General features: G+C 37.5%; 1 long non-coding RNA gene and 1 pseudogene across 1 annotated transcript in view; both read right to left on the bottom strand.

The window, feature by feature from the left end:
* Positions 1-474: 474 nt before the first annotated feature.
* Positions 475-26,068, bottom strand: part of LOC117083551 — a 192,617-nt gene continuing 167,023 nt past the window's right edge. Inside the window, exons 3-4 of the long non-coding RNA XR_004437120.1 lie at positions 6,642-6,717; positions 475-757 (exon numbers count right to left, since the gene is read on the bottom strand). This is a non-coding gene — a long non-coding RNA (uncharacterized LOC117083551). The remainder of the gene's footprint in view (positions 758-6,641; positions 6,718-26,068) is intronic.
* LOC117083550 lies at positions 21,248-22,877 on the bottom strand (annotated as a pseudogene).

The following is a 26,068-nucleotide window of genomic DNA, read 5'->3' as shown; positions in this document are numbered from 1 at the left end:
AGTTATTTGGAAGAGAATTCTTGACTTCTGAATTTATGCCATGTAGGAAGCTACCATTCTTCAAACTTGTTAATCCTGTGCTATATTTATCTACCCTTGTAAGACCAAAGAAAGATTTTGTTATGATCTTCATCTTTTAATAATCATAGTATCACTAATTTAAATTTCATGTGCTAAACACTGTACTAATTACACACATATATTACCTCATCCTGTAATCCTCACAACAATCATATAAATTACATGTTGTCACAGAGCTAAAGAAATTTTGGTGTAAAAAGATTGAGAAATTTTTATAAAACCATAGGAGCAAGTGATGTGATTGGAACTTATCACTAAGTCTATCAAATTTCCAAGCCTGGGCTTTCAACCTGGAGGTTCTATTCCACATTAGCATGCCAAAACTAACTCGACAAGTATTTCAAATGTGCGTACTGAGAAAATGCAGAGAAATGAAAGACTGACCTTTCTTTGTAAATTGTCCAGTGTCTTATATCTTGCTTTCTTCCACTGATGCCTATGCCTGTGGCAAATTTAATCAGAATTCACCCAGACATTTCAGGAACAATTAGAAAGTATTAAGCTCCTCTCAGACTTCAATATCCAACAACCCCCTCACATTTCTTTTTCAAAAATACATGAGTTTACTGTCTCATTCTTCTTTTGATTAAATTATTTTAGGTAAAAGTGAATTCTTCCTTCTGGAAATTGAAATTTATGATTTCCTTCTTTTCCCAGATTCCTTTTAAACAGAAGTCTGTGTGATTTAAAAGGAAAACAGAATCAATTATCTCCATGTTAAGCCAGAGGGGAAGATAGCAGAGATGGAAAAGGAAAGGAAAAACTGCTGTCTCTTTGTGTTTCCCTTACCCCCACCAAACTGATCAATATCAAACATTTAATCAAATTGTATGGTTAACTGTGCACAAAGTGGTCCTCCACTTTATTGCTTGTTAATGAGGAGAAATTGGGGAGATGTTTGCAGATTGGACAGCATGAAGTTAGTTCAAAGACAGCTGCCTATGGGAGAGCAAGGAGACTTCCTTGTCAGTCTCATAGTCAGTTTCAGGTCCACCTTATTGTAATATAAGATTCATCCTGGGCCGGGCGCGGTGGCTCAAGCCTGTAATTCCAGCACTTTGGGAGGCCGAGACGGGCGGATCACGAGGTCAGGAGATCGAGACCATCCTGGCTAACACGGTAAAACCCTGTCTCTACTAAAAATACAAAAAACTAGCCGGGCGAGGTGGCGGGCGCCTGTAGTCCCAGCTACTCGGGAGGCTGAGGCAGGAGAATGGTGTAAACCCGGGAGGCGGAGCTTGCAGTGAGCTGAGATCCGGCCATTGCACTCCAGCGTGGGAAACAGAGCCAGACTCCATCTCAAAAAAAAACAAAAAAAAAAGATTCATCCTGAATGAGCATAATATTTTGTTTCCTTTTAGGCAAGTTACTGAGGGGCACACTCACTAAGTGTTCAAGGAGGAAAATTTGTGAGCATTATGGAGAGAAAAGCAGGCAAATCATTGGAATTCTGATTGATTCAATCAGATGAGGGTTGAGGTGGGTGGGTGGGTATGCACAATGCTTATTAAGAAAAGATGGCAACAGCTGGGCTGTGTATGACCCAGCCCTTCCCACAGTCTATCACGGCAATCTTAAATCCATTCAAAGGCAACAGTAAGAAGTACCAGAGATGTCTTCACTTGATCCTGGCTTCTTTAAGAGACTGTGCCTGTCTGGGGAGATTTCTCTGAGACAGGCAAACATGTGTGAGAAGTCATGGAGGAGGCACTGACTACTATTCAGACCCTTAGTACCCTGGATTGGGTTTGCAATGTTGATGAAAGTAACTCACTAGAGAATGAGAAACTGTTTTAAGAAAATCTGGAGAAATTCTTGCTGTCAGCCCTGCTGCTTTGAAAAATTCCCCTATTCCTTATGTTGAAACAAAGTAAGAATTTAAGAGAAGTTACCTTGATGAGGTAGCATCAGATACCCCAGATTAAGGTGGACTCCTTTATAAAAATTGCCTTGATGAGAATCAAGACCAAGTCAGACGAAGGACATAAACCTGGATACCCCAACTAGAAACCAATGTGGCTCAAGGGCCTTCAAAGCAGTAATTGATGGTGTTGGTTGTGATGACCTTCATGCTTCATACTGGTTTTTGATTGGATCAAAGACAGTGGAGGTTCATTTGGTTTAGCCACACAAAGCTGCTGCACCACTCAAAATGGAAAGTAAATATGACTTGCTTACTGGAGCCAAGTCATTGTCTCCCTATGTGACCCCTGTCCTCTCTCCTCTAATCCAAACTTAATCACATTAAAGAGAAAGCCAACTAGAGGTAGGGCCAAGATGTCCCTGTCCTCAAGGAGCATACTTTGTTGTCAAGTCAGTGTTGTGGCTTTCACTGCTGAGTGTATAACTGCTATTGATGTTTCACATGCTTGGACTCTAAATATTTATTAGTACTGTGTCTTCCTAGAGACATGCTAGGGAAACACCAAAGTGGCTCTCTAATCCATCTTCCAGTTCCCTCCAAGGTATTCCAACAGAAACAGTATAGAATCCCAGGAGAAAAAAAGAGAAATTGCCACTCTGTGATTAAAGACTTAAAAGCATCAAGGGTGGTAAAAAATGCAACAGCCTATATGGCAAGTGAAAGTGCCAGCTGAATGTTAGAGTGCCATTATCACCAATTAAATCAGTATTTACTGATAATGTGAGTTTTTTACATATATTGATTCTTCAACCATCACCATAGAGAGGATGCAAAACAGTTGCAGCATTCAAGAAAGATCTCTTCTACAACCATTTTTTTTTTTCACAACCTCCTCACTCCTAAGCCCTGGTAAACATAGTTGTGTTCTCTATTCTTTTTTTTTTTCTGGAAGGTAGAGCGGGAACATTTCCAGAATTTTATATTAATAAAATAATACAGTATATAATCTTGTGAGTTTAAGTTCTTGACCTTAGCATAATTCTTTGAAGATTCACTCAAGTTCTGGAGTGTATCAATAGTTCATCCTTGTCACTGGTACTAGTATTTTATTATGTAGATGCACCACAGTTTGTTTATCCATTCACCCACTGAAGGACATCTGTGATACTTCTGGTTTTAGATCATTAATAATGCTGCTATAAACATTTATGTGTAGGTTTTTGTGTGAACATAAACTTTGATTTCTCTAATATGCATACCTAAAAGTGAGGTTGCTGAGTTATATGATTATGTCATAAAATATTTTGGCATTTTTTAAAAAAGCTAAGCGTAAGTATATATTCAGCTTTTGAAAAAACTGCCAGAATATTTTCCAGAATGGCTGTACCATTTTGCATTCCTATCAGCAATGTATGAGAGTTCCCTTTGCTCTGCATCCTCATCCACACTGGATATTATGGGTATTTTTTAATCTTAGCCTAGTAAATAGCTATGAAATGCTATCTCCCGGTGGTTTTAATTTTCAGTTCCCTAATGACTAATGATAAAAAATATCTTTTCATGTGCTTATTTCTCATTTGTGTATAATTTTTAGTGAAGTGACTGTTTCAATCTATTCCCCATTTTTTCAAATTGAGTTGTTTATTTTCTATTTTTGAGTTCTGAGAGTTCTTTACCTATTCTGATACAAATTGTTTGGTTATTAATATCATAAGTATTCTAATGTTCAGCATACAGATTCTGTACATCTTTTGCTATATTTATCTCAAAGTATTACATTTTCAAACCATCATAAATATTACTGCTTTTTAAAAAATCTCAATTTCTAACTGTTCATTGCTAGTGTATAAAAATAAAATTGAATTTTGTCTATTGATCTTGTATACAGCAACCTCACTAAACCCAATTATTAATTCTTGTAGTTTTTTAATAGATTTCTTGAGATTTTTCTATACAGACAATCGTGTCATTGCAAGATAGAATGGTTTTATTTTTTTCTTTCTAATCATTTAGAAAGAAAATAAAAGGAAAATATCTTTTATTTCATTTTCTAGACATAACTGCATTTGCTAGATTTCTAATAAAATATTGAATAGGACTGGTAAGAACAGACATTTTTGCCTAGTTTCTGATTTTACGGAGAAAACAGTCTTTGACCATTAAGTACAATGTTAGCTGTAAGATTCTCATAGATGTCCATTAACAGATTGCAGATGTTGCCTTCTATTCCAAGTGGGCTGAGATTTTTGTCACCAATTGGATGCTTAATTTTGTCAAATGCTTTATCTGCAACTATTGATATGATCATGTGTTCATTCTGTTGTTAATGTGATTACACGCACTGATTAATTTTAGTGTATTAAATAAATCTGGTGTTTCTAATATCTTAAGATTTTCCCAGGATAAAGTTCACATGCTCATAATTATTATTCTTTTTATATATTGCTAGATTTGACTCACTAAAACTTTGTTGAAGATTTTTCTATCAGTGTTCAAGAGGAATATTGATCTGTAGTTTTCATTTCTTGTGCTATCTTTGATATTAGAGTAATGTTGGTGTCACAAAGTAAGCTAAATATGTTTTCTCCTTTTCTAACTCTAAGACAGATTGTGAAGAATTGATGTTATTTTTTCCTTATTTAGTAGAGCTGACCAGTGAAACCATTTAGCTTGGAAATAAATTTTTGAAGGCTTTTACATATGTTTTACAATAGCTATAGGAAGACATATTATCTATCTTTTTAATTCAATTTTGATATTTGCATCTTCAAAGAAATTAGTCTATTTCATCTAAGCTGTAGATTTATGTGCATAAAGCTGCTCATAATTTCCTCTATCTTTTTCTAACCTATTGGATCCATGATAATATTCTCTCTTTCATTCTTCATGTTGATCATTTGTGTTTTCTCATATTTTCTTGGTCAGTCTCACCAGAGGTTTGTCAAGTTTATGATTTTTTTTAAAAAGAACCAGCTTTTGGTTATATAGATATTATGTTTTCAATTTTATTGATTTCTGCTTTTTTGTTTGCTCTTTTCTGCATTTTCCTAGGAAGAAGCTTAAATTGTTGATTTGAGACATTTCTTTTCTCATATGAATTTTTAATGCTGTAAATTTCACTCTATGCACTGCTTTACCTGATTCACATAAATTTTGATTGGTTATATTTTCAGTTTTATTTTGTTCAAAATTATTTCTACTTGCCCTTGAGATTTCCACTTTGACCCATTGATAGGTAGTAATGTTTTATTTAATTTTCTAGTATGTAGGGGGTTTGCCAGATATGATTCTGTTACTTTTTCTAGTTTAATTTGTTATAATCAGAAAGCATATTTTCAATAATTTCAATTATTTTAAATATAACGAGGTTTGCTTTGTAACTCATAATATGGACTATCTTAGTGGTGAATGTTCCATCTTTGTTTGAACAGAATTTATTCTGCTATTGTGAGTTGGAGTGTCCCATAAATGTTAATTAGGTAAAGCTGGCTGGTGATGTCATTTAAGTCTTCCATATACACTTTGAGTTTTTTGTGATTTTTTCAAATTTCTCTTCTCTTTTTAAGTTCTGAATTTTAGACCTGTTGATATTGTCCCACAGATACCTGAGGCTCTGTTTCTCTCTCTCTCTCCAACCCTCTGGCTCCTTGCCTTCCTTCTTCGGTTCCTCTCATTGTTTAGACTGAATATTTTCTATTGCTATATCTTCAAGTTCACTAACCCCTTCCTCTCACATCTGTTTTCTGCTATTGAGCCCTTCCAATGACGTTTTAAATTTTTATTATTCTAGTTTTCTGTTCTAAAATTTTGTTTGAGTTTTTGTTTGTTTTATTTTGTATTTTTTTGATATAGCTTCTATTTCTTTGCTGAAAATTATATCTTTCCATTGTTTTTAAGAATGTTTGCCCTTACTTGTTGGAGCACAGTTAAATAACTACTTCAGAGGTTTCTTTCCTGATAATTCCAACCTTTGAGTCCTCTTGTAGTTGGTGCTTGTTAACTTTCTTTTGCCTGTTAGTTGAAAGTTAGAATAAGAAAAGAATTTTTCTTATTCTTTGTATATTGAATACTTGGGGGTTGTATCTGGGATATTTCAAATATTATATCCTCAGGCACTGGATCCTATTTAAATCTTCTGTAGAACATTATTTTTTTGTTTTGTTTAACAGGCAGTAAATACATATCCTGGCCCATATTCTGTGGTTTATCTTTCCCATATCAATTTAATTTGCAAAGAATGTACAATCGTATCTGGTTTGCCCAGTGTGTGAGCCACTCAGAGTTCAAACTGAAACCTAGACACTGGTCTTCACTGAAGTTCAGTTTACAAAGTTTTTGTTGAGCTGATTCCATTTAGTTTCATGCCTGAACAACTTGGGGGTTGTCCAAGACTTTAAATGCAGATTTAAATGGTCACTTTGTTTGGCTACTTGCTTTCCATTATCATTTCTCTGACTTTGGTTCCCAGGGTTTCCCCTTCCAGGTGTTCTTGTTAGAAATACGGAAAGTTAGCCTCCCCGCACTGATGCCAGTGTTCTGCCCCTTATGAGTTCTGCCTCTTCAACACCAGTGAGGAGTGGTAGCAGGTCCATCTTTTTACTGGCATTCTGAAGGGCAATAGGGCTGGGCAGTTTTACAGGGCTCAACCCTGTGGTGTTTGCTGCTGCGATGATAGTGGGAAGTAAGGAGGTCCTACCTCTTTGTTGCCACTTTCTGGGTGTAAGGCAAGGAGAGTTCACCGGGCTCCTTTCCTCAGGATTTGCCGCAGCATGCTGGGGGGAAGGAACTACTTTTCACCTTCTGCCATGATTGTGACGCCTCCCCAGCTGCATGGAACTGTGAGTTCATTAAACCTGTTTCTTTTGTAAATTGACCAGTCTCAGGTATGTCTTTATCAGCAGCATGAAAATGGACTAATACAGGTAAGTATTATTATTATCTACATTTTACAAAAAAGGAAAATGATGACCAGAGAGAATAAGTGACTTGTCAACGGTCAGAGAGCTAGTGACAGATCTGTGATCGAAACTCCTGAACTTAGCTCTGGAGTCTGTGGCTATATTGAACACACCATGTCACCTCCCAAAAAGCCGTCCCAATAACTTGTTCATCATGATCAGCAACCCCACCTCTTTGTCTTCCAATCATGCATACCTTAAAATGTGGCCTGACCACATCAATTATATCATCTTTTTTCATACTTCAAACAATCAGAACTATCCAACCAAAGCTAGCACTCTCTTCACAAACTGTTAGTCTCTACCCAAAGGATTGGCCTAGCTATTTCGCACCATCATCAGCCTTGTTGCAAGCCTATTAAAAATCCTTTGTCTTCAGTTCTTGCCAATTAATAGGATCGTGATTTGAGGGCAAATAGCCAGTTGGAAGGGAATTTTAATGTGTATGTTTAATGCAGCGGTAGAGAAGTTATGGCACTTTATATAAAATATCTTGGCCGGGCGCGGTGGCTCAAGCCTGTAATCCCAGCACTTTGGGAGGCCGAGGCGGGCAGATCACAAGGTCAGGAGATTGAGACCATCCTGGCTAACACGGTGAAACCCCCTCTCTACTAAAAAGTACAAAAAACTAGCCGGGTGAGGTGGCGGGCGCCTGTAGTCCCAGCTACTCTGGAGGCTGAGGCAGGAGAATGGCATGAACCCGGGAGGCGGAGATTGCAGTGAGCTGAGATCTGGCCACTGCACTCCAGCCTGGGAGACAGAGCAAGACTCCATCTCAAAAAATAATAATAATAATAAAAATAAATAAATAAATAAATATAAAAAAATAAAATAAAATATCTTGCATCTTTCTTTTTTTTTTTAATTATACTTTAGGTTCTGGGATGCATGTGCAGAACATGCAGGTTTGTCACATAGTTATACATGTGCTGTGGTGGTTTGCTGCACCTATCAACCCGTAATCTACATTAGGTATTTCTCCTAATGCTATCCCTTCCCTTGCCCCCCCTACCCCCGATAGGCCCCAGTGTGTGATGTTCCCCTCCCTGTGCCCATATGTTCTCATTGTTTAACTTCCACTTATGAGTAAGAACATGTGAACACCTTGCATTTTTCAACACTGTTTCTCTTGACTAAAATACCTGTCCAGGTACAATACAGACAGCTGTGATTTTTTTTCACCTGCCACCAAAGCCAAAAGAAAGGTGTAACAGGTTAAAACGAAGCCATTAATAGAAGTAACCCAATCTTAATAATCTGGTCCTTTCATAAATTAAATATGTGAGATCTAAATACATTTTGAATATTTCTTAGAGGAATTATGGAAAAAGTAAAAAGCAAAATAATCTGGAAGCAAAATCTAGAAAAAAAATTTCCTGTGGACCATAGACTTCAGATAAGTGCTGACATTTTAAAGAAATTAATGTCCTATCATTCAAGTCCCACAATATCCTATCATAGTGTGTGTATGTTGTCTGTTCCAGTAGTTCTCAGACTTTGTTGTACATTATAACACATTTAGGGAGGAGGGCAAAGAATGTTGTTAAAAACACTGGTTCTTGAAGCCTAGCCCAGATGTACTCAATAAGATTTTTTGAGGGTGGAGCTCAAGCAAAAATATTTTTAAGAAGCTTCTCTGGTGATTCCAATGCTCACAAAACTTGAGAAACATTGACTGTATACTTGACTTTTAGGGTTGAGAAATCCTGGAATAGACAAATGTTAAAGAAATTTCAATTAATTAATCTTTATAACATCTCTACTCCAACACTGGACACTTATTCATATTAATATTATGTTGATTTTCTACTACTTAAATATTCCTTTGAAGAAAAGTACAGTGTTGGTCCCCTAAAATAAAAATACGTTTTCTCACATTCCTTTCTAGAAAAAAAAGCATATAAAATTATGATTCAAAGAGTCTAGTTCTCTCTGATATAGATAAATGTACTACTCTTTTTTTTTTAGTGTATGATATTCCAATCAGATGTGCCTTTGTCTTTCCTACCAGTTATAAAATCACAACCTATCTTGCTGATTTATTTTGTGGAATGTGGGTGTCTCTCTCTCTCTCTTTCTCTGTGTGTGTATGTGTGTGTGCATGCACAAAGTTTTAAAATGTTTTATATTATATACATATATATGTATATATATAACAAGTATGTGTGTATATACACGTGTATATATATTTTAAACTATTGGCAGCTAGACAATTAAAACGTTTTTCGTATCATGTAGCCTTTGGCTTTTTACATATCATCTTCTAAACCTCAATCAGCAAACGGACAAAAGAATTGTATTAAAATCATTGGAGAAATGCTGAAAAATGTCATGTGCAATTGCTACAAAACATCTTTAATAGTTCTATTAATACTTGTCAGTCACCAAGTGTCCTTGAACTTCATGGATTTTAAATATAATTTTCAGTTCCTTGTTGAAGTCTTTTTTCAATACCTTCAGTATCTTCTACATAACTGCACATTTTCCATACTAATATCAAAATTCCTTTCCATTTGATTTGTCATCATATCCCTTCAAATGCTAAAGATGCTACTACAATTCACAAAACATTCAAATTCTAAACTTTCCTGTCAATCGTTGAATCAAAACACTCACCTGAATGCTTTTTGGATAATTTTATTGTATGTTTATTTCTGCCAGGCAAACCATTTCAGAACGCCTAACAATAAATTACTACCTGTCTAAAGAAGTCATGCTGTTTGAAGGGTTTTCTAAGTCTAAGTCCTTGAAGCAAAATGTAACAGGTTCATTTAACGTTTCTTCTGAAAGAAGAGAAGCATATACACTGCAAAACTAAACTGTTTATGTGGTCTATGTCATATTAGTGTTTCAAGACATCTAAGAATGACTTTTCTGAAAGCAAAGGTAGTCATTTGAAAACACAAATGGAACTTGGAATAGAAAAAGAATTAAACTTGAAGAAGAGAGAACACCGAGCTTCAAAATAACTCCTTTTGGAACATGCTTCCAAGCACAATATTAAGTGCATGCAATCAGTTACAGGTCATAGGTTAAAGGACTTGTGTTACTCACAAAAAATGTACAATTTTCAACCTTATGGACTGTCTTCACTAAAGGAGATGAAATAAAAACTCCAAGTTTGTTTTCAATCTCTGCCTAGTGTCAGGGAGAGTAACCTTAGCAGTTAACGCAGTCGCACAATTTTTATGCCCTGGCAGCCTCAGAGGGTGTTGAAATTTAGGTTCTGTGATCAAGGCAATGTCTTTAATCCCGTACATGAAGTTGTCGAGACTCAATAAATTATCAGATACAAATCAGTAAATGGTAAGAAGGCTTAAATAACATTGACAGTCATATGATCCTGTTTCTACCTCAGCTCTCCTAGGCAAATGCACCCACAGATCCATTCTAAGAAGTGCCCACATAAAGAGATAAAAATCCTTCTTTTATGTATGTTTCTAATTCTTCAGGTCTAGCATTTTCCCTTGAGGTACCAGAGATTCCCCATCCTGACGACAGTGGTCAGATACAGAGTACACATGACTTTTACAAATGCATCATCATTTAACTACCCTGGTTCTTCATCAGGAATCTAAATGATTAAACAAAAGAAAATTACTGAAGCATATTAGATCAGTTAATACAACGGTGGAAAACAAATGACAAGAATACTTCTTGGAGGTCAGTAAAGTGAGAGATCAAACACAATTAATTTTTTCTTCTGCCAGGGCACATTCTGTCTGCCAAGTTAACATTCCATAAGAAAGAGAAAAACATTGTCATGTTCAATTATAACTTGCCTTTGATAGTCTTCTTGGCATGGAAGAAAGCAAGCTGAAAGTGACAAATATATTTTGAGGAAGAAAATGTATTGTTTATGGTCTCTTTCCTGCTCCAAATCCTAGACAGAGAAAGGATATGGCTTTTGGGGAAGCTATCACTTGTATGCTATCGCCTCATTATACAAATCAATAGCAGTGCACTTGTGAATAAAACAGATGCAGGCAGAGACTAGCAAAAGCCACCTGGGCCAACTGGTATAGATTTCAGCAAACTGATTTTGCCGGGTTTCCACACAAAGTCCTAAAATAGATCCTTTAAAAGCCCATTTAAATGGCTCTCCTCTGGCAGAAGGGTCAAAGCTTCTGGCATTTGATTTGCTGATCACTGTTTTTGGCTGAGCTCTAACAGGCCTTGAAGGAATACTCCAGTGATTATTTATATTTCACCTGCAAGAGCTAAATAAATATTTACTAAATAAGAATGTTGATACATACTTTAGATATACATTTACCTATGATTTTCCTGTCTGCTTTCAATTTGGTGGGTCAGATTCCTGTCATAAGATTTTTCTGAGCCTCCAGTCTTCATGGAAAATGTTTAGTCACAGAAAAGGAAAAGCTAGATTTAGCAATGTGCACTCTATGGTGTCTCAAAAGACCCATGGCGGCAGGTCCTCGGCTGCTTATAATATTCCCTTTCATTGACATCAGCAGGGCGAGGGGGTTTCCTAACTTCAGTTTTTAAATTGTTTACCCTCAGTTCTTCTTGTTAAATTATCTGTCAGCGAATGCCCCATCCCTTTATTCTATTCATGGCGCCTTTTATATCTAGTTGAAATCTCCACAGAAATATTTCCTCCCTTGGAATGTGTTTCTTTCTGAAAAGATTTCCTACATACCACAATAGTCTGGTCACTTTCGGGAACTCAGAGGTGACTGAATTAAAAATTCCTTTAAATAGTGTCCAAAAATGTAGAGCTCACTGTGGCAGATTGTATTATCCAAGACAGCCACAAGATCTCCCACCCCACGCGCTCTTCTAACAATGTGACGGATACGGTTTGACTCTGTGTCCTGACCAAAATCTCATCTTGAACTGTATTCCCTTAATTCCTACATGTTGTGAGAGGGGCCCAGTGGGAGATAATTTGAATCATGGGGGCAGTTTCCCCCATACTGTTCTCCTGGTAGTGAATAAGTCTCATGAGGTCTGATGGTTTTATCAGGGGTTTCCACTTTTGCATCCCTCTCATTTTTTCTCTTGCTGTCACCATGTTAGAAGTGCCTTTTGCCTCTTGCCGTAATTCTGAGGCCTCCCCAGCTATGTGGAACTGTACGTCCAATTAAACTTCTCTTCCTTCCCAGTCTCGGGTATGTCTTTTTCAGCAGCATGAAAACAGACTAATATGGTGACACCGACAGTCATCCCATAGAGATAAAGGCTGGAGTGATCGGGGAGAGGTTCCCCTTGAAGATGGGTGGCCTGTGACTATAGCAGAATTGAGTATAGGTGCTTTCTAAGACTAGATCATAAAATCTAGCTTACACCTGTTTCTCTTGGGAAGCTCATCCTTGGAACACTGCCACCATGCTGTGAAAGGAAGCCAACCAGTCTGTAAAGGCCCATGTAGACAGGAACTGAGGACCCTGGCCTACAGCCCAGCTTTGCTTCCAGCCAACGGCAAGCACTAAGTTGCCAATTATGTGACTGTGCCATCTTGAAAGTGAAACCTGCAGTCAAAATTCTAGCCAGCTTAGCTGATGCTACATGGAGCACAGATAGTCTTTTCAACCAAATTGAAGAGTCATATGTTAAATAAATGATTGTCATGGTTTTAAGCTACTAATTTTTAAGGTGGATTGCTGTGTAGCACTTAAACAAAAATTAATAAATGGATATTTTAACTGTGATATATTTTTGTATTTGTGCCTGTGCATGTATGTTTGTCTGTCTGTCTGTGCACCTGTGTGCATTTTAAAGCAAACTACTGAGAGGACTAAAAAGAGGACTGCATTACTTCTTCTTAATCACTGAATATAGCAGCTCTGAATTTATTTTCTAAAATCAGCCCAATGCTGATCTCATTCAATCCCATTTAACTGATGAGTAATTCATACTCAATCTCTTTGGGGGATCTCCCCCAATGTGTCACAATCAGAGTTATCTTCAATGCCAAAGACTGCAAAAGCTGTCTTTGGATGAAATAAATTGTTGTTTCTATGAGTGATACATCTAATTGTTTACATACTGGAATTCTTTTCTTCACTGAATCATTTACTCATTCACTTAACAGACATTTACTGAAACGTTGTTATGTACTTACTGTGGTTGACACTATGCTAACCACTGGGTATGAATAGGTGAGTTGGACTCCTTCACAATTAGGTATTAAGAACATGCCCCATAAGGCCCAGTGTGGCGGCTCATGCCTATAATCTTAGCACTTTGGGAGGCCAAGGAAGGCAGATCACTTGAGCCCAGGAGTTTGAGACCAGCCTGGGCGACACGGTGAGACATGGTCTCTACAAAAAATAGAAAAATTAGTCTCAGCTACACAAGAGGCTGAGGTGGGAAGATCACCTGAGCCTGGGGAGGTCGAGGTTGCAGTGAGCCAAAATTGCACACTACAGGGCAACCTGGGAGATAGAGTGACACTCCATCTCAAAAAAACAACAACCACAACAACAAAAAAAATGCCCTATGGTCATAAAATAACTGGGGTTCTGCTTACTGAGATAACTTATGTTTTACCACATAGAATCCCTTTAGGTTTGTTGATTCTACCATCTCTGAGCCATGTTCAGAATATTTAGTGACTCTGGGAGCCCCTACATTTAGGGTCAGTCTTCTCATGTACTTCATGCAACCTTCCCCTTGGAGACTTTACAACCTCTCCTCACACAAATAAGTATTTTTTTTTAAAAAAAAATCTTGCCTGTATGATGATAACAGATGAGTATTTGTTGAGCTGACACTCTTTATGCTAATCTCCATTCTAAGTTTTAAAAATGTGTTATCTCATTTAATTCTCACCAAAGCCCTGTAAGATAGGTATAACTATTCCTATTTTTCAGACGAGCAAACTAAAGCATGGAAAAGGTAGTTCTGTTTAAGGTAGATATTAAGTGATAAAGCCAGGATTGGACCCAGAAACTATCTGCAGATGCATTCTCAAATACTAAGTTATATTGCTCTGTTGTCTTATGGAAGAATAAATATTTGGAACTTTCCAACAAATGTATCACATTTAATTTTTATGTTTCATTTGACTAATGTAAAATGTAAAACCATAAGTCAAGAGGTCATAATTTTCCACAGTCTTAAAAATACAAAATACTGTGTGCTTACACATAAGGGGTTTTTTTGTTTGTTTGTTTGTTTGGTAATTGTTCCTTTAGTTTTATCCACTATTCTTACAAAAATATACTAGTTACAAGCAAGTGGTGAAAAAGAGGCAATCATCTAGGTCACATGCAGTGAAAGGCAGCTAACCAAACAACATATTCCTAGAGGTCAGTATTGAATCTAGGTCTATGCCCTTGCACATCTCTCCTACACTCGTTCCTTCTTGAGCTTACTAACTTGGGCAATGTTATCTTCTTAGAGAAGATTGAGAATCTACAGTGGCTCCTTTTCATCTATAAAATCAAAGCCAAGTAGGGAATTCAAGTATCCAATTCAACTGGCCCCTAACTTATTTCTTGTTACTCCCACTATACATTTCTATGCTATTGCACGCCTTCAATATATGACGGAAATTGCTACATCTGTACGTAATGCTCTTCATCTACATTATTTGCTTTCATGTCCTTTAATATTGCCCACCCTATTTTTCATTTGGAAGGGACCTCTCCACCAAAACCATTTCATGGCCAGCACCCCATAGACCTTTCTCTTGTTCAGATAAAAGTCCTGGGCCCTCTCTTTATTTCAGCCTTTGTGAATGCCTTTAAACCATTTCTGCCTTTATTCAGACCCTAACTTTCTAGCTCTCTCTTCTGCTCCTCACTTAGGCAAACCTGTCCATAATGGTTTCACAATTTCTATCAGCTTTATGTCCTGGATCTGGTTCACAGTTGTGCTTTGGTTTGACTAGCCTCCAAAACGACTCTGCCCAGTAAAGTGGTTTTATCCTCTTTGCATGTGGGATTGGATAAATCTATACCATACTCTTTTCCTTCAAGGTCCAGCTCGAAAGTTACCTATTCAGAGAAACCATCCTATATATTCTACCTTGCAATAATCCTTCCTTTTCAAGACATTCCATCAGTTCTTACTCACATTGTATAACATTCTCTTGAGCTCCTTTGGATACCTTTGCGGTTGTTCAGTGGTCATTATATAAGTGATTGCCTTATTTTCTCTGAACACATTGTATATTATTTAACAGTACAGACATGTTCTTCTACTTTTTATTTATGCTTACTTTCTTTGACTTTGAGATAAAATAGCTTCAGTTTAGGCACAGATGTTCCATAACTGCCTCTTGAGTGGAACAGAATAAAATTCCAGATCATAAAATTTTACGGTCCCTTACATAGTCAGTCTTGGTGTAAAATTCAACAGGTGGACAGAAGAAATGAAAAAGGGGAATATTAGAATATAGGGGAGATTTTCCAATGAAAATTTTTTCAAAAATCTAATATATCTTAGAGGTCCTTCTATCCTCATTTCATTAATAATCATTGACATACTGAAAGTATTGCTATTGATAGAATAGCTCCTATCATTCAAGAGGGTTGAAGCAGAAAAAATAATCATTAGATTATGACAGCCATTGAATAAACTGTCTTTACAATTAAGTCTTTTTAGAAAACAATAAGGACAGCCAGGCGCGGTGGCTCACGCCTGTAATCCCAGCACTTTGCGAGGCTGAGGTGGGCGGATCACGAGGTCAGCAGATCGAGACCATCCTGGCTAATATGCTGGCTAACCCCTGGCTAACGCCTTCCGGGTTCACGCCGACAAAAAATCAGCCGGGCGTGGTCGCGGGCACCTGTAGTCCCAGCTACTCCGGAGGCTGAGGCAGGAGAATGGCGTGAACCCGGAAGGCGGAGCTTGCAGTGAGCAGAGATCCTCCACTGCACTCCAGCCTGGGCAGCAGAGCAAGACTCTGCCTCAAAAAAAATGAAGACAAAGGCCCAACTAATATGGATTTCACAGGTTGCAACAATAAAGGGTTTTTGGCTTGTCTAATTCTGGGGTAAAATATTTTTCTAGGTACACACAAACTGGGAACAAACACATATTAAATCTATTTGCCTGCACATTATTTCCCGAGATACAAATTTCCTTTCCTTTCAGATAAGAATTTAGATGAGTAGCTTACCCTCCTGTAGCACTTAGTAGAGTTTACGTTTTGCTTTATAGGAATTCAATAGACATTATAATGGCAAAAGCTTTCTACTATAAAACAGCCACTAGGCTCTTTCAGAGATATTATCTCATACGATTCTCAGAAAAACCACCTGATATGCTAATACCCTTCTTTTTTTAGAAGAGAAAACTAGAGATAAATGAGTTTAAATAAATAGCCAAAGTTACAGAGTAGTAAATGGCAAAACTATGAGCTAATATCTGCTTTTTAAGTCCAGACTTAGGCAGATATTTCACAAGTACTTATTATGTAAGTACTTACTGTGAAATATTTAGGATTAGATAATTTATATAATTGGATTTAGACCTTTACTTCATAATTTTAACTTTAATATGAGACTACATTTTAAATTAAGGTGAATGGTAGCTTTTAGAGAGGAGGTTACATGATTACTCTTCTATTTTTTAATCTATTATTGTTTGTATATAAATTTTAGCCAGAGATTATTTTTGAGCATCGCTGGCCAAGAAGTTTTAGTACTACATACTGGTTGAAATGTGTGTGTGTTTTTAAAAACTTTTCAAGGGATTTTAATTATTTCTTCCAAATAAAAGGAGAAATATAAAGGAATATTTCTCACAGTAGTTATTAAAAATCTCAATTGCTGTTTCATCACTCTTTTGTGAATGGATGTTTTGTGTCAGCCACCAGAAGAGTTACCATCATAAGGATCCAGTACTGAGTACTTTCACAGGCATTCTAGAATCAGAATGGTGATTACAACTAGAAAATAAGTGAAGTTCACGTTAGAAATCATTTGTAATAGAATCGCAGAATGTTGAATTCATTTAAAATTATGCAATTTGTGTAAAGAATGTTGTCATTTGTTTTGAAGTTTATCTTTTTATGTAGAGTATTGAAAATCCTATTAAAACAGCCATCATGGCCCTGTCACCAACTGCAGGACTAACTCTAAGGCACAAGGTGTTGTGGGATGGGAGAACCAAGGATCATAGTCAAAGCCCTTCTCTAGATGAGCACTGTGAACTGGGAGGGTGATAACTATATCTGTGTCTGAGACAGTCCATCACAAAGGTTCCAGTCTGGGGGCAGGGCTATCATTCTTTATAGCTGTCAGAAAATAGTTCAAGAAATCTGCACCAATCTGCTCTCCCACATACAACGGCACTTGTCCTCGTGTCTTGAATCTGCAAAAATGAAGAACCAAATCCCTTGATCATACAGCCAAGTGGTTTGAATCTTCCAGTTCTGTTGTTCTTTTATTCTGTCTTGAAAAAGGCCTTGTCATATCAGAATGAAAAGAATGTTTTGAAGCGTGAGAAAATTCAAATTTCCTATGTAAAGCCTGGAGTTCATTAGCAGGAGTATACTTACTTATTTCAAGGGTCACTGGGTTATGGTGAAGAGCCTGTCTTTCTGCTACCCAAGTCTCAAACTCTTTACCTGAAAACATTTTAGAAATGCCTTTAAGTCCATTAGCTTTCTATGGAGCCTAATTCGACTTTGTTGTGCCTTGTCTTGTGACCGTGTCAAGTCTGACCCTGCTTTGATTATGTGCTATTCCTTCTTCCTTAATCACTTTTCAGTTAAGTAATTGTCTCAGTTTAATTGGTTGTAATGATTAAAAGTTTATTTATATTACACTGAAGTTTTCTTTTATCAATCCCTTAGGTTCTATTTTATTATTTACAGCTCAATACAGAAATGTTACCCAAATAAATAGTCTTTTTAATTGGACTTTTTAAAAATTAGAACCTTTTTATTGTATATGTGCTAAAGCTAAAATCTAAATTTTGGCAAATAAGAGAAATTATTTATTCTTAATATTACAGTTAGACTTGTAACAGGCATTTTATATTATAATACTGAGAGGCACAATGTAATAAGTATTGGCTTCAGAGACTAACAGACCTAGGTTTGGATTCTGCATCAAGACTTGCCAGTCCTGGGACCTTTCTGAACTTAAACTATCATTTTAACCCTATGCAGATTGCCTGAAGATGACTGATGTGTGAATAAGCACAAGATTTAATCTAATGGTAGCTATTATTTATTTTAGCTTTGTCACTAACCAACTGTGTCACTTTGAGAGAGCTATTCAATTTCTCTGCTTCAGGTTCCTCTGATAAATAAGAGGAAAGGACTAGATACTTTCTACTATTTCTGTCAAAATTCAGGTAATAAGTAAACCCTTTTTATTGGTTTATTTGGGGGGTATAATTTTACATTAGTCAGGGTTTTTTCATGTTAAAATTTTCCCAGTGAGTAATAAAGGCATTAGTTGGAATTTGGACACTAATATGAGAATAAGTTGACAAAAACAAAATAGTCAGTAGGAAATGTTTTGATACTGAATGTTGGGACAAGAACCCAGAGCAAAAAAATCTCATTTACAAGACAAAAGCACAAAACTACTAGTTCGATAATTTGGTTTAAAAACTTGTATTATAATTCTTTTTCAAACAAAACAAGTGATCTAGAAAAATTGCTGGAAAAGTTTTATTGACCTGTTTAATCTCAGCTTAATCAACCTGTAGCAACGAGTACAGTAACATCTGATACCTACCTAGTTCTCTAAGTTCCCGTGGGGATAAAAAAGAGAACTAAATACATTAAATACGATCACTTCTATACTTGTCAATTATGTATGTTTATAATACATGTGCAAAACTGTTTATCCACTTTGCAGGGGAAACAGTTTTTTTAAATGACTAATAAGCTCTATCATCAATAGCAGCAAGTTTTATTTTTAAATTTGTTTTTGCTTTGAAACAGCTATACTATTTTTCTAAGTGTATTTTTCAAAAGCAGCTCTATTAAGTCATAAATCATGTTTAGTAATTCAAACCATAAAGACAGCAACACAAAATTTGAAACACAGAAACATACACTTTCCCATTTACAAACTGCATCAGAGGAGATAGAAACACCCTTTCTTGGCCGGGCGCGGTGGCTCAAGCCTGTAATCCCAGCATTTTGGGAGGCCGAGACGGGCGGATCACGAGGTCAGGAGATCGAGACCATCCTGGCTAACCTGGTGAAACCCCGTCTCTACTAAAAAAAAATACAAAAAACTAGCCGGGCGAGGTGGCGAGCGCCTGTAGTTCCAGCTACTCGGGAGGCTGAGGCAGGAGAATGGCGTGAACCCGGGAGGCGGAGCTTGCAGTGAGCTGAGATCTGGCCACTGCACTCCAGACTGGGTGACAGAGCGAGACTCCGCCTCAGAAAAAAAAAAAAAAAGAAAGAAACACCCTTTCTCTTGTTTGTGAGTAAAGGGTCAAGACACAGAGCAGAAAAATTTCAAAACTAAGTGCTTATATAGATCTTTCCTTATTTTAAACCTATGTACCAAATTTGTAGCAAATAACTTTTATGTGAAAATCAGTATTGTAGATGGGGCTGAAGATATGGCTAACTAGGTTCCCACTAATAGTTTTTCTATGATAGAACAACTAACCTGAAACACTTATTATGATAAATAATAACAATAATAAAATATAATAGCAACACTAATATCTGCATTCTGGTGAGCTTTTAATAACAGGCTCTATGACTCAGGACTTTCATACATTATGCCTTACTTGGGAGTGTGCTTCTTGTATTAAATGGAGAAAATATGTATGTAAATATAGATATAGTTTGGATAATTTGAAATTTTATGTACTAAAACCCATTTATCATGGTCAATTAACTCAAGAAAACTCAATACTGTTTAAAATGAGAAACCAACCACTTTTTAGACAACTAAAAGTATCAAAGCATGACTGACTTTAGAAAGGTGTCCTATTTTACTCTAAGTACTATGACATTTTGCAAAATTTCTCTAATTCTAATTTGAAATCCTCACCAAACCATGAAACTTCTTCAAATGTGGTTGTAACCTGTTACCTCCAAAGCATCCTTGAGGATATTTGCCACCACTCTTGCAAGTCATTCTATTCCCTTCCCCACTACAGCAACACAATCTTTGAAACCTGGAAACATATACTTTCTCCTTTATGAATGCATCAGAGGAGATGTAAACTCCCCTTCTCTTGGTTATGAGTAAGGGGTCAAGACACATGGGAGCAGAAAAGTTTCAAAACTAAGTGCTTGTGTAGATCTTTCCTTATCTGAAACCTGTATTCTTCCAACAGTACAAAGCCTTGTTCTAGGCATGAAAAGAACCAACATACTGGTCACATTTCCAATTTTCGTATAGTAATCATCAGAGTCAGTGCTAAGGAAAAAAGAAAATTAGTTATATTATTTCTTTCTTATGTAGATACTTTGCACATTTATTTATATTTGCATTTCTATTTATTATTCTTACATGAATTGGGAAACTGGGACAATTAGGAAATAACAACAAGTAATAAAGCTACAGGGAAACTCCTCAACTCTTCTTAAACATACTCCCTCAAAAGAAGGTGTAAGATTAATTTAAACTCTTACATCCTGGGAAAAGGATTAACCTAGCATACCAGAACAAGAGGGAAATGAAATGATCTTGAACTTTTCTTAAAGAACTTATCTTGTTTAGGATTCTCAGAAGAACTCAGGATTCTGTGAAAGTCTGACTACAGAATGACAAGGAAGAAACATTACCTTGTGTGACTATGCTTTCAATACAGATGGCTACAGAACACCAAAGGTACATTTTAGAAGGGAGAGCTAGGTACCTTACTACCAAGTGACAAAAAAGAAACCAAATATTGGTTAGAGATGGAGGAAGTGAGAGCTGTGTAGCAACCAGGACATCCTGAGGCTTATTCAAGTTAGAAAGTGGCAGAATTGGCCAGGCGTGGTGGCTCACGCCTGTAATCCCAGAACTTTGGGAGGCCGAGGCAGGCAGATCCTGAGGTCAAGAGATCGAGACCATTCTGGCCAACACGGTGAAACCCCCTCTCTACTAAAAGTACAAAAATTAGCTGGGTGTGGTAGCACTCGCCTGTAGTCCCAGCTACTCGGGAGGCTGAGGCAGGAGAATTGCTTGAACCTGGGAGGCAGAGCTTGCAGTCAGCCAAGATCATACCACTGTACTCCAGCCTGGGCAACAGAGCGAGACTCCATCTCAATTAAAAAAAAAAAAAAAAAGTGGCAGAATTTCAACAAAATAGTGAAGAAGAATATAAAATGAATCTGTAGTCGAAGGTAAGAGAAAATGAAAGGAGTTGGACATGAAAGGTCTCCATTTGGTTGTTGGTATCAGGAAACACTACTGAAAATGATGAAATTGTATCACTTCAATCCTGAGTGAAACACACATGAATTTTGGGAACAATCTTCTCCAGAGAGAATCACACCTTCAACCTAATAGGAAGGAAGTAGGAAGTAATTCCACCACTGAGTAAAAGTTGAAAGCCTCAAAGTTTTGCTTTGCTTTTACTATGGGTTTTGGCTTGAGGATCTCAGCATAAAAGCAGTTCTCTATCTCCTTGACAGGCAAAAACTCAACTAAGAGGAACAATGACATACAGAGAGAACCATAAAACTAAACACAAAGGAAGGCTCTATCAATTTCAAGTGGCTACACGTTTTGCTGAGGCTCAACTCTGATTTTGCCTGGCCAGGTCTCAGGACCTCAGCATCACCTCCTGCCTCAGCCTGGTTGTTACCCTTTCTTCTGGGTGCCTTCTGCTTCTAGACCTTGAGAAGGTCTGACAGACACAGCTTAGGAAACTGCCAAAGCAGAGTGGTGGTTATGCTGAGAATGTCACTGCAGGAGAAGAGGGCCTGGGCTTCTGAGCCACTGAGAGCTCTCAGGACTCGAGCTGACATTCCTGATGCATCACACTGGAACCCTCTTCCTGCAGACACTGTAATCTGTCCTGTAAGTAAAATAAATAAGTTCAAAGCCCTCAAAGACAGCAACCATGTGCAAAAAGGAAAAACAACATGACTCTCTGAGCCAAGCCTTTTTTTCTTTTTTTTTTTTTGAGAGGGAGTCTCGCTCTGTCACCCAGGCTGGAGTGCAGTGGTGCAGTCTCGGCTCACTGCAAGCTCTGCCTCCCAAGTTCAAGCAATTCTCCTACCTCAGCCTCCTGAATAGCTGGTACTACAGGCGCCTGCCACTACGCCCGGCTAATTTTTTGTATTTTTAGTAGAGACAGAGCTTCACCATGTTAGCCAGGATGGTCTCAATCTCCTGACCTCATGATCTACCCACCTCGGCCTCCCAAAGTGCTGGAATTACAGGCATGAGCTACCGTGCCAGGCCACCAATTCTTGTATGTTCTGTCTGGGACTAATGATCCCAGTTTGTTTCTCAAGCTCCTTACCCCCAATTCTTCCTACTCCAGGTAAAGAGCTGTCACTATTTTTCCTATGGAAGAGTGACAATCCCAGGATTTTGCCACCCCTACTTCATGGAGAAGGTCAGGATTATCTTCCTGGGCACTGAGTAGAGTTGGCTTTTTGTCTACAGCCTCATCTTCTTCACTTTGTGGTGTTGTTGAAGGTGTTGGAGGAACGGGGGGCACTTGGCCTCCATCTTCTCCTTCCTCCTTCTTTTTGTCCTTGTGGCCTTCTTATGATGCCTATACTTTTTGGGGAGTGGGTCTAGATTTCTCCTCTGGACTGGAAGCATGGTGGGATCTTGTGAAACCTCAGCCACATGACTCTCAGGTGTCCCCTCCAATGGCTTTTTTGATGATTTCACACTTCTTTTCAAAGGGTCATTTTCCCATAGATAAAATCTCTCTTCTGCATCTGGAGCTTCTGTTGATGTGCTCAAGTCATTGAGAACATGTCTTGGGATAGAGATTGGAGATTCCCTATCTCTGTCATTGATGGATTTTTTGACCGACTATGGTGACCCCAGTCAACTTTGCAGGAACAAGGAGCTCACAAGGACCAAGAGTCAAATGCTGAAGGAAGTAGTAAGTACAGTGAATCTTTCAAGTGATGTATCCTTAGCTATCATAGATACAAAAGACGTACCGATCTCAGATTTCTCCTCTGGACTTGCTAAAGGAGTTCAATTACCTCCAGAAATAGAGTCCTCAGGTTGTTCTTCTTGGCCTAAGAGATCTCACATTTCCTAAAAAGAGAAAGTCACTGAAGTACTTACTCCATGGACAATGGAGTTCCTTCTAGTCACACATAACTACAGTTCACAAAAACTCTAGCAAACATCATAAATTCCTGGGTAGTAATATATTTAATGACTTATCAGAATGTGTATCAGAATTATCCACGGTGTTTGTGAAAATACTCATGTATAAGCGGTACCCCAGATCTACTTGGAATCTTGAAAGCTGGATGTAAGGAATTTGCATTTTTTTCCTACTAATTCAGGTAATTTTTATGTATCCTAAAATTTGAAAACTACTGCTTTACAGGGACATTGAATCCAGTATTTTACAGGGCTATGAAGATGACTGTAAAAAAATACAAAATCTCACTTTCCCCTACAGATATTTCCCTAATCATGTCAGTCCATAAAGATACTTCTCCTCTGAAATCTTTTAAACATTATCACTTAATTTGGTATGTTATGCCTTATTACCTTCTATTTTAATTTAAGTTTGAAACCTTGTAGTTATATCTTCTAACCAGATTATAAGTTTCTTAAAGGCAGGGATGCTCTTAGACTTTGTGTTCCACTCTGGTATTAGGAGCTTAGTAAATTGAATGAATAAAAGTATGAATAGGTTTATGTCCCAGTATAAAATGACTGACCTGAGATGACACTGCTCTGTAAGAAGAGTTCTAGAGTAACAATGTAAAGAGGACATGAGCCCTGGGAACAACCTAGTCCAACTCCCCAATTCTACAAATGGGAAAGATGAGGCTCAAGTAATAGAGTGACTTGCCTAAAGATGAGGTTGATAAACCTTTTCTGTAAAGGGCCAGGCAGTAAATATTGGAGGTTCTGTGGGCCATATGGTATTATCAGAAGTATTCGTCTCAGTATTATAGCAAGAAAGCATTCGTAAACAATGAGTAAACAAAAAGTCATAGCTGTGCGCCAATAAAACTTTTTTTTCCCAAACAGATGGTGGTCAAGATTTGGCCTGCAGGCTATAGTTTGACAACCTCTGGCCTAAAGTCCTACAACTAGTTAGCCACAAAATTGAGATTAGAAGTCAAGTCACCTAACTCCCAGCAAGTTCTCTTTCTACAAAAGAGCAGAAGACTAGAATGAGAAAGAATTTTTCTTCAATGAAAAGAAGGGCTGTCAATGAAGAGGTCAAAATATGCCTGGGCAAATAATACTTCTATGCTCTCTAATGACCCTTAGTCATTTACACAATTAGTTAGCTAAATTCTGAAATTGGACAATTTTCAAACAAATTCATAGATTGGCCTTCAAAAGGATGAGGGAGGGGAGTTAGGCTCCACATTTTCTATCACACTTGCCTAGAAAACCATGCTATTTAGTCTCTTTATAAGCAATAGAAAAGCCTACAGATAGATAATGGAAAACACTTTCTTTGCTCATCTTTCAAAATTACTGTGACCTGTGAATATGGCTCCACATTGAAGAGTCCAGGGATCAAAGTTTCAAGTAACTATCAGAGAAACATGAAAACAGAGATATGATTCCTAGGTTATCAAAGAAGCTAAAACTTTATTCCCTAAACCAAGATGCTCTTTAATAACAAAAGTCGTCAGAGTATTAAAGATTAAGTTGCCCAAAGTTCTGAGAGTATTTTTAAATTTGGGAATTTCTGAGAACTTTGAAGTCCACTTTGAACTTTCTGTTCTATTTTTACTCCACCTCTAATGTGTTCCTCACCTCATGCCATTAATTTGCCTTCACATAGTAAATGCTGAACAAATATTTGTTGACTTATAAATTGAAGGATTAGTGAATAAATGAACCAAATGCTTTGAGAAAGTTCCTTGACTTGTGGCTATAGAGAATAAAGCAGGCCTGGCAATTTCTGCCAGAGGATGATATTCAGTGCTTTTTTGTTACCCTTCGGTGAAGCTAATAGTGCCTTCACATCACAAATATCAATGAAAGTTTTATGAATGAATTAATACATTTGATATAGGCCACTTCAGCTATAATTACCTGCCACAAAACATGGTATCAAAAGACAGAATTTATTTACTAATATATTAACATGAAATTCTTTATATTAGTAATTGGGTTTAGTTTAACACTGTGAGGAAAGTTTGGTAAAATCTATGAGAGGGAAAAAGGCCCATGTAATATGAGAGAATGCTGGCCCACCTTCTCTCTGTTCCCTCTATCAAGAGCAACTATAAGAGCATCAACCACAGAAGCCCCCAAAGAGGTGGAGATAGGACTAAAAAGGGAGTCAACATGACAAATTCAAGCTTCAAAAAGTCAACCTGGCTTCTCCATCAGCTTAGCAATAGCCCTGAGTTAGGCCTGAATCATGCTTCAAGCGTACTTTTACAAGGTTCTACTCTGAGTCTGGCCTCTGTTCTCTGGAATCCACCCTCCATAAAAGAGCCAGAATGTATCTTTCTAAAAGAAATCTGATCATGTGACTCCTCTGACTAAAGCTCTGCTCCCTGCAGGTCCTTGATGATCTGATTCCATGCCATCTGTCCAACTTCAACTCCACCACTCACCCTCAGGTATCTTATGCTGCTGCAGAAACAGACTGCTTGCCATTTCCTGAGAGCACCATACTTGTTTAAACATTCATCCTTTTACCTGCCATGCCCTTGCCCCTCTTCACTACCTGGCCTACCTATATTATCATTTCTAAGAAAACTTAGCTGACTTCTTCAGGCAGAAAAAAATTGATTTATATTCTTGCATAACACTCTGTCCCTAAAGATACCATTCGACTGAATTATAATAAGGTGTTTAAATATCTATCACTTTCATAAGGCCTGGAGTCCCCTGAGGGCAGGAACTCTCTAATTACTTGATCCCTAGCATCTCCATGGTGCTTGGCACCAGGAGGGCATTCAGTCAATGTTTGTGGACTTCAAAATGCAAATTTTTATAGACTGCCTCCCAGAACCTGGGCTCTAGGGATGAATTCTCCCCTTTATCTGGGCCTCTTTCTGAGGAGGACAAAGCTGAACAGGTGTGGTTAGGTACTCAGAAAAGAGCTGCTCAGGTAGTGGCTAACACCACTCAGTCCAATT

Source organism: Trachypithecus francoisi, unplaced genomic scaffold (assembly GCF_009764315.1).
Source record: "Trachypithecus francoisi isolate TF-2019V2 unplaced genomic scaffold, Tfra_2.0 Lachesis_group0, whole genome shotgun sequence".
NCBI classification, from domain to species: Eukaryota; Metazoa; Chordata; class Mammalia; order Primates; family Cercopithecidae; genus Trachypithecus; species Trachypithecus francoisi.
Note: the sequence above shows the minus strand (reverse complement) of the source record. Positions and strands in the feature narration are given on the sequence as shown.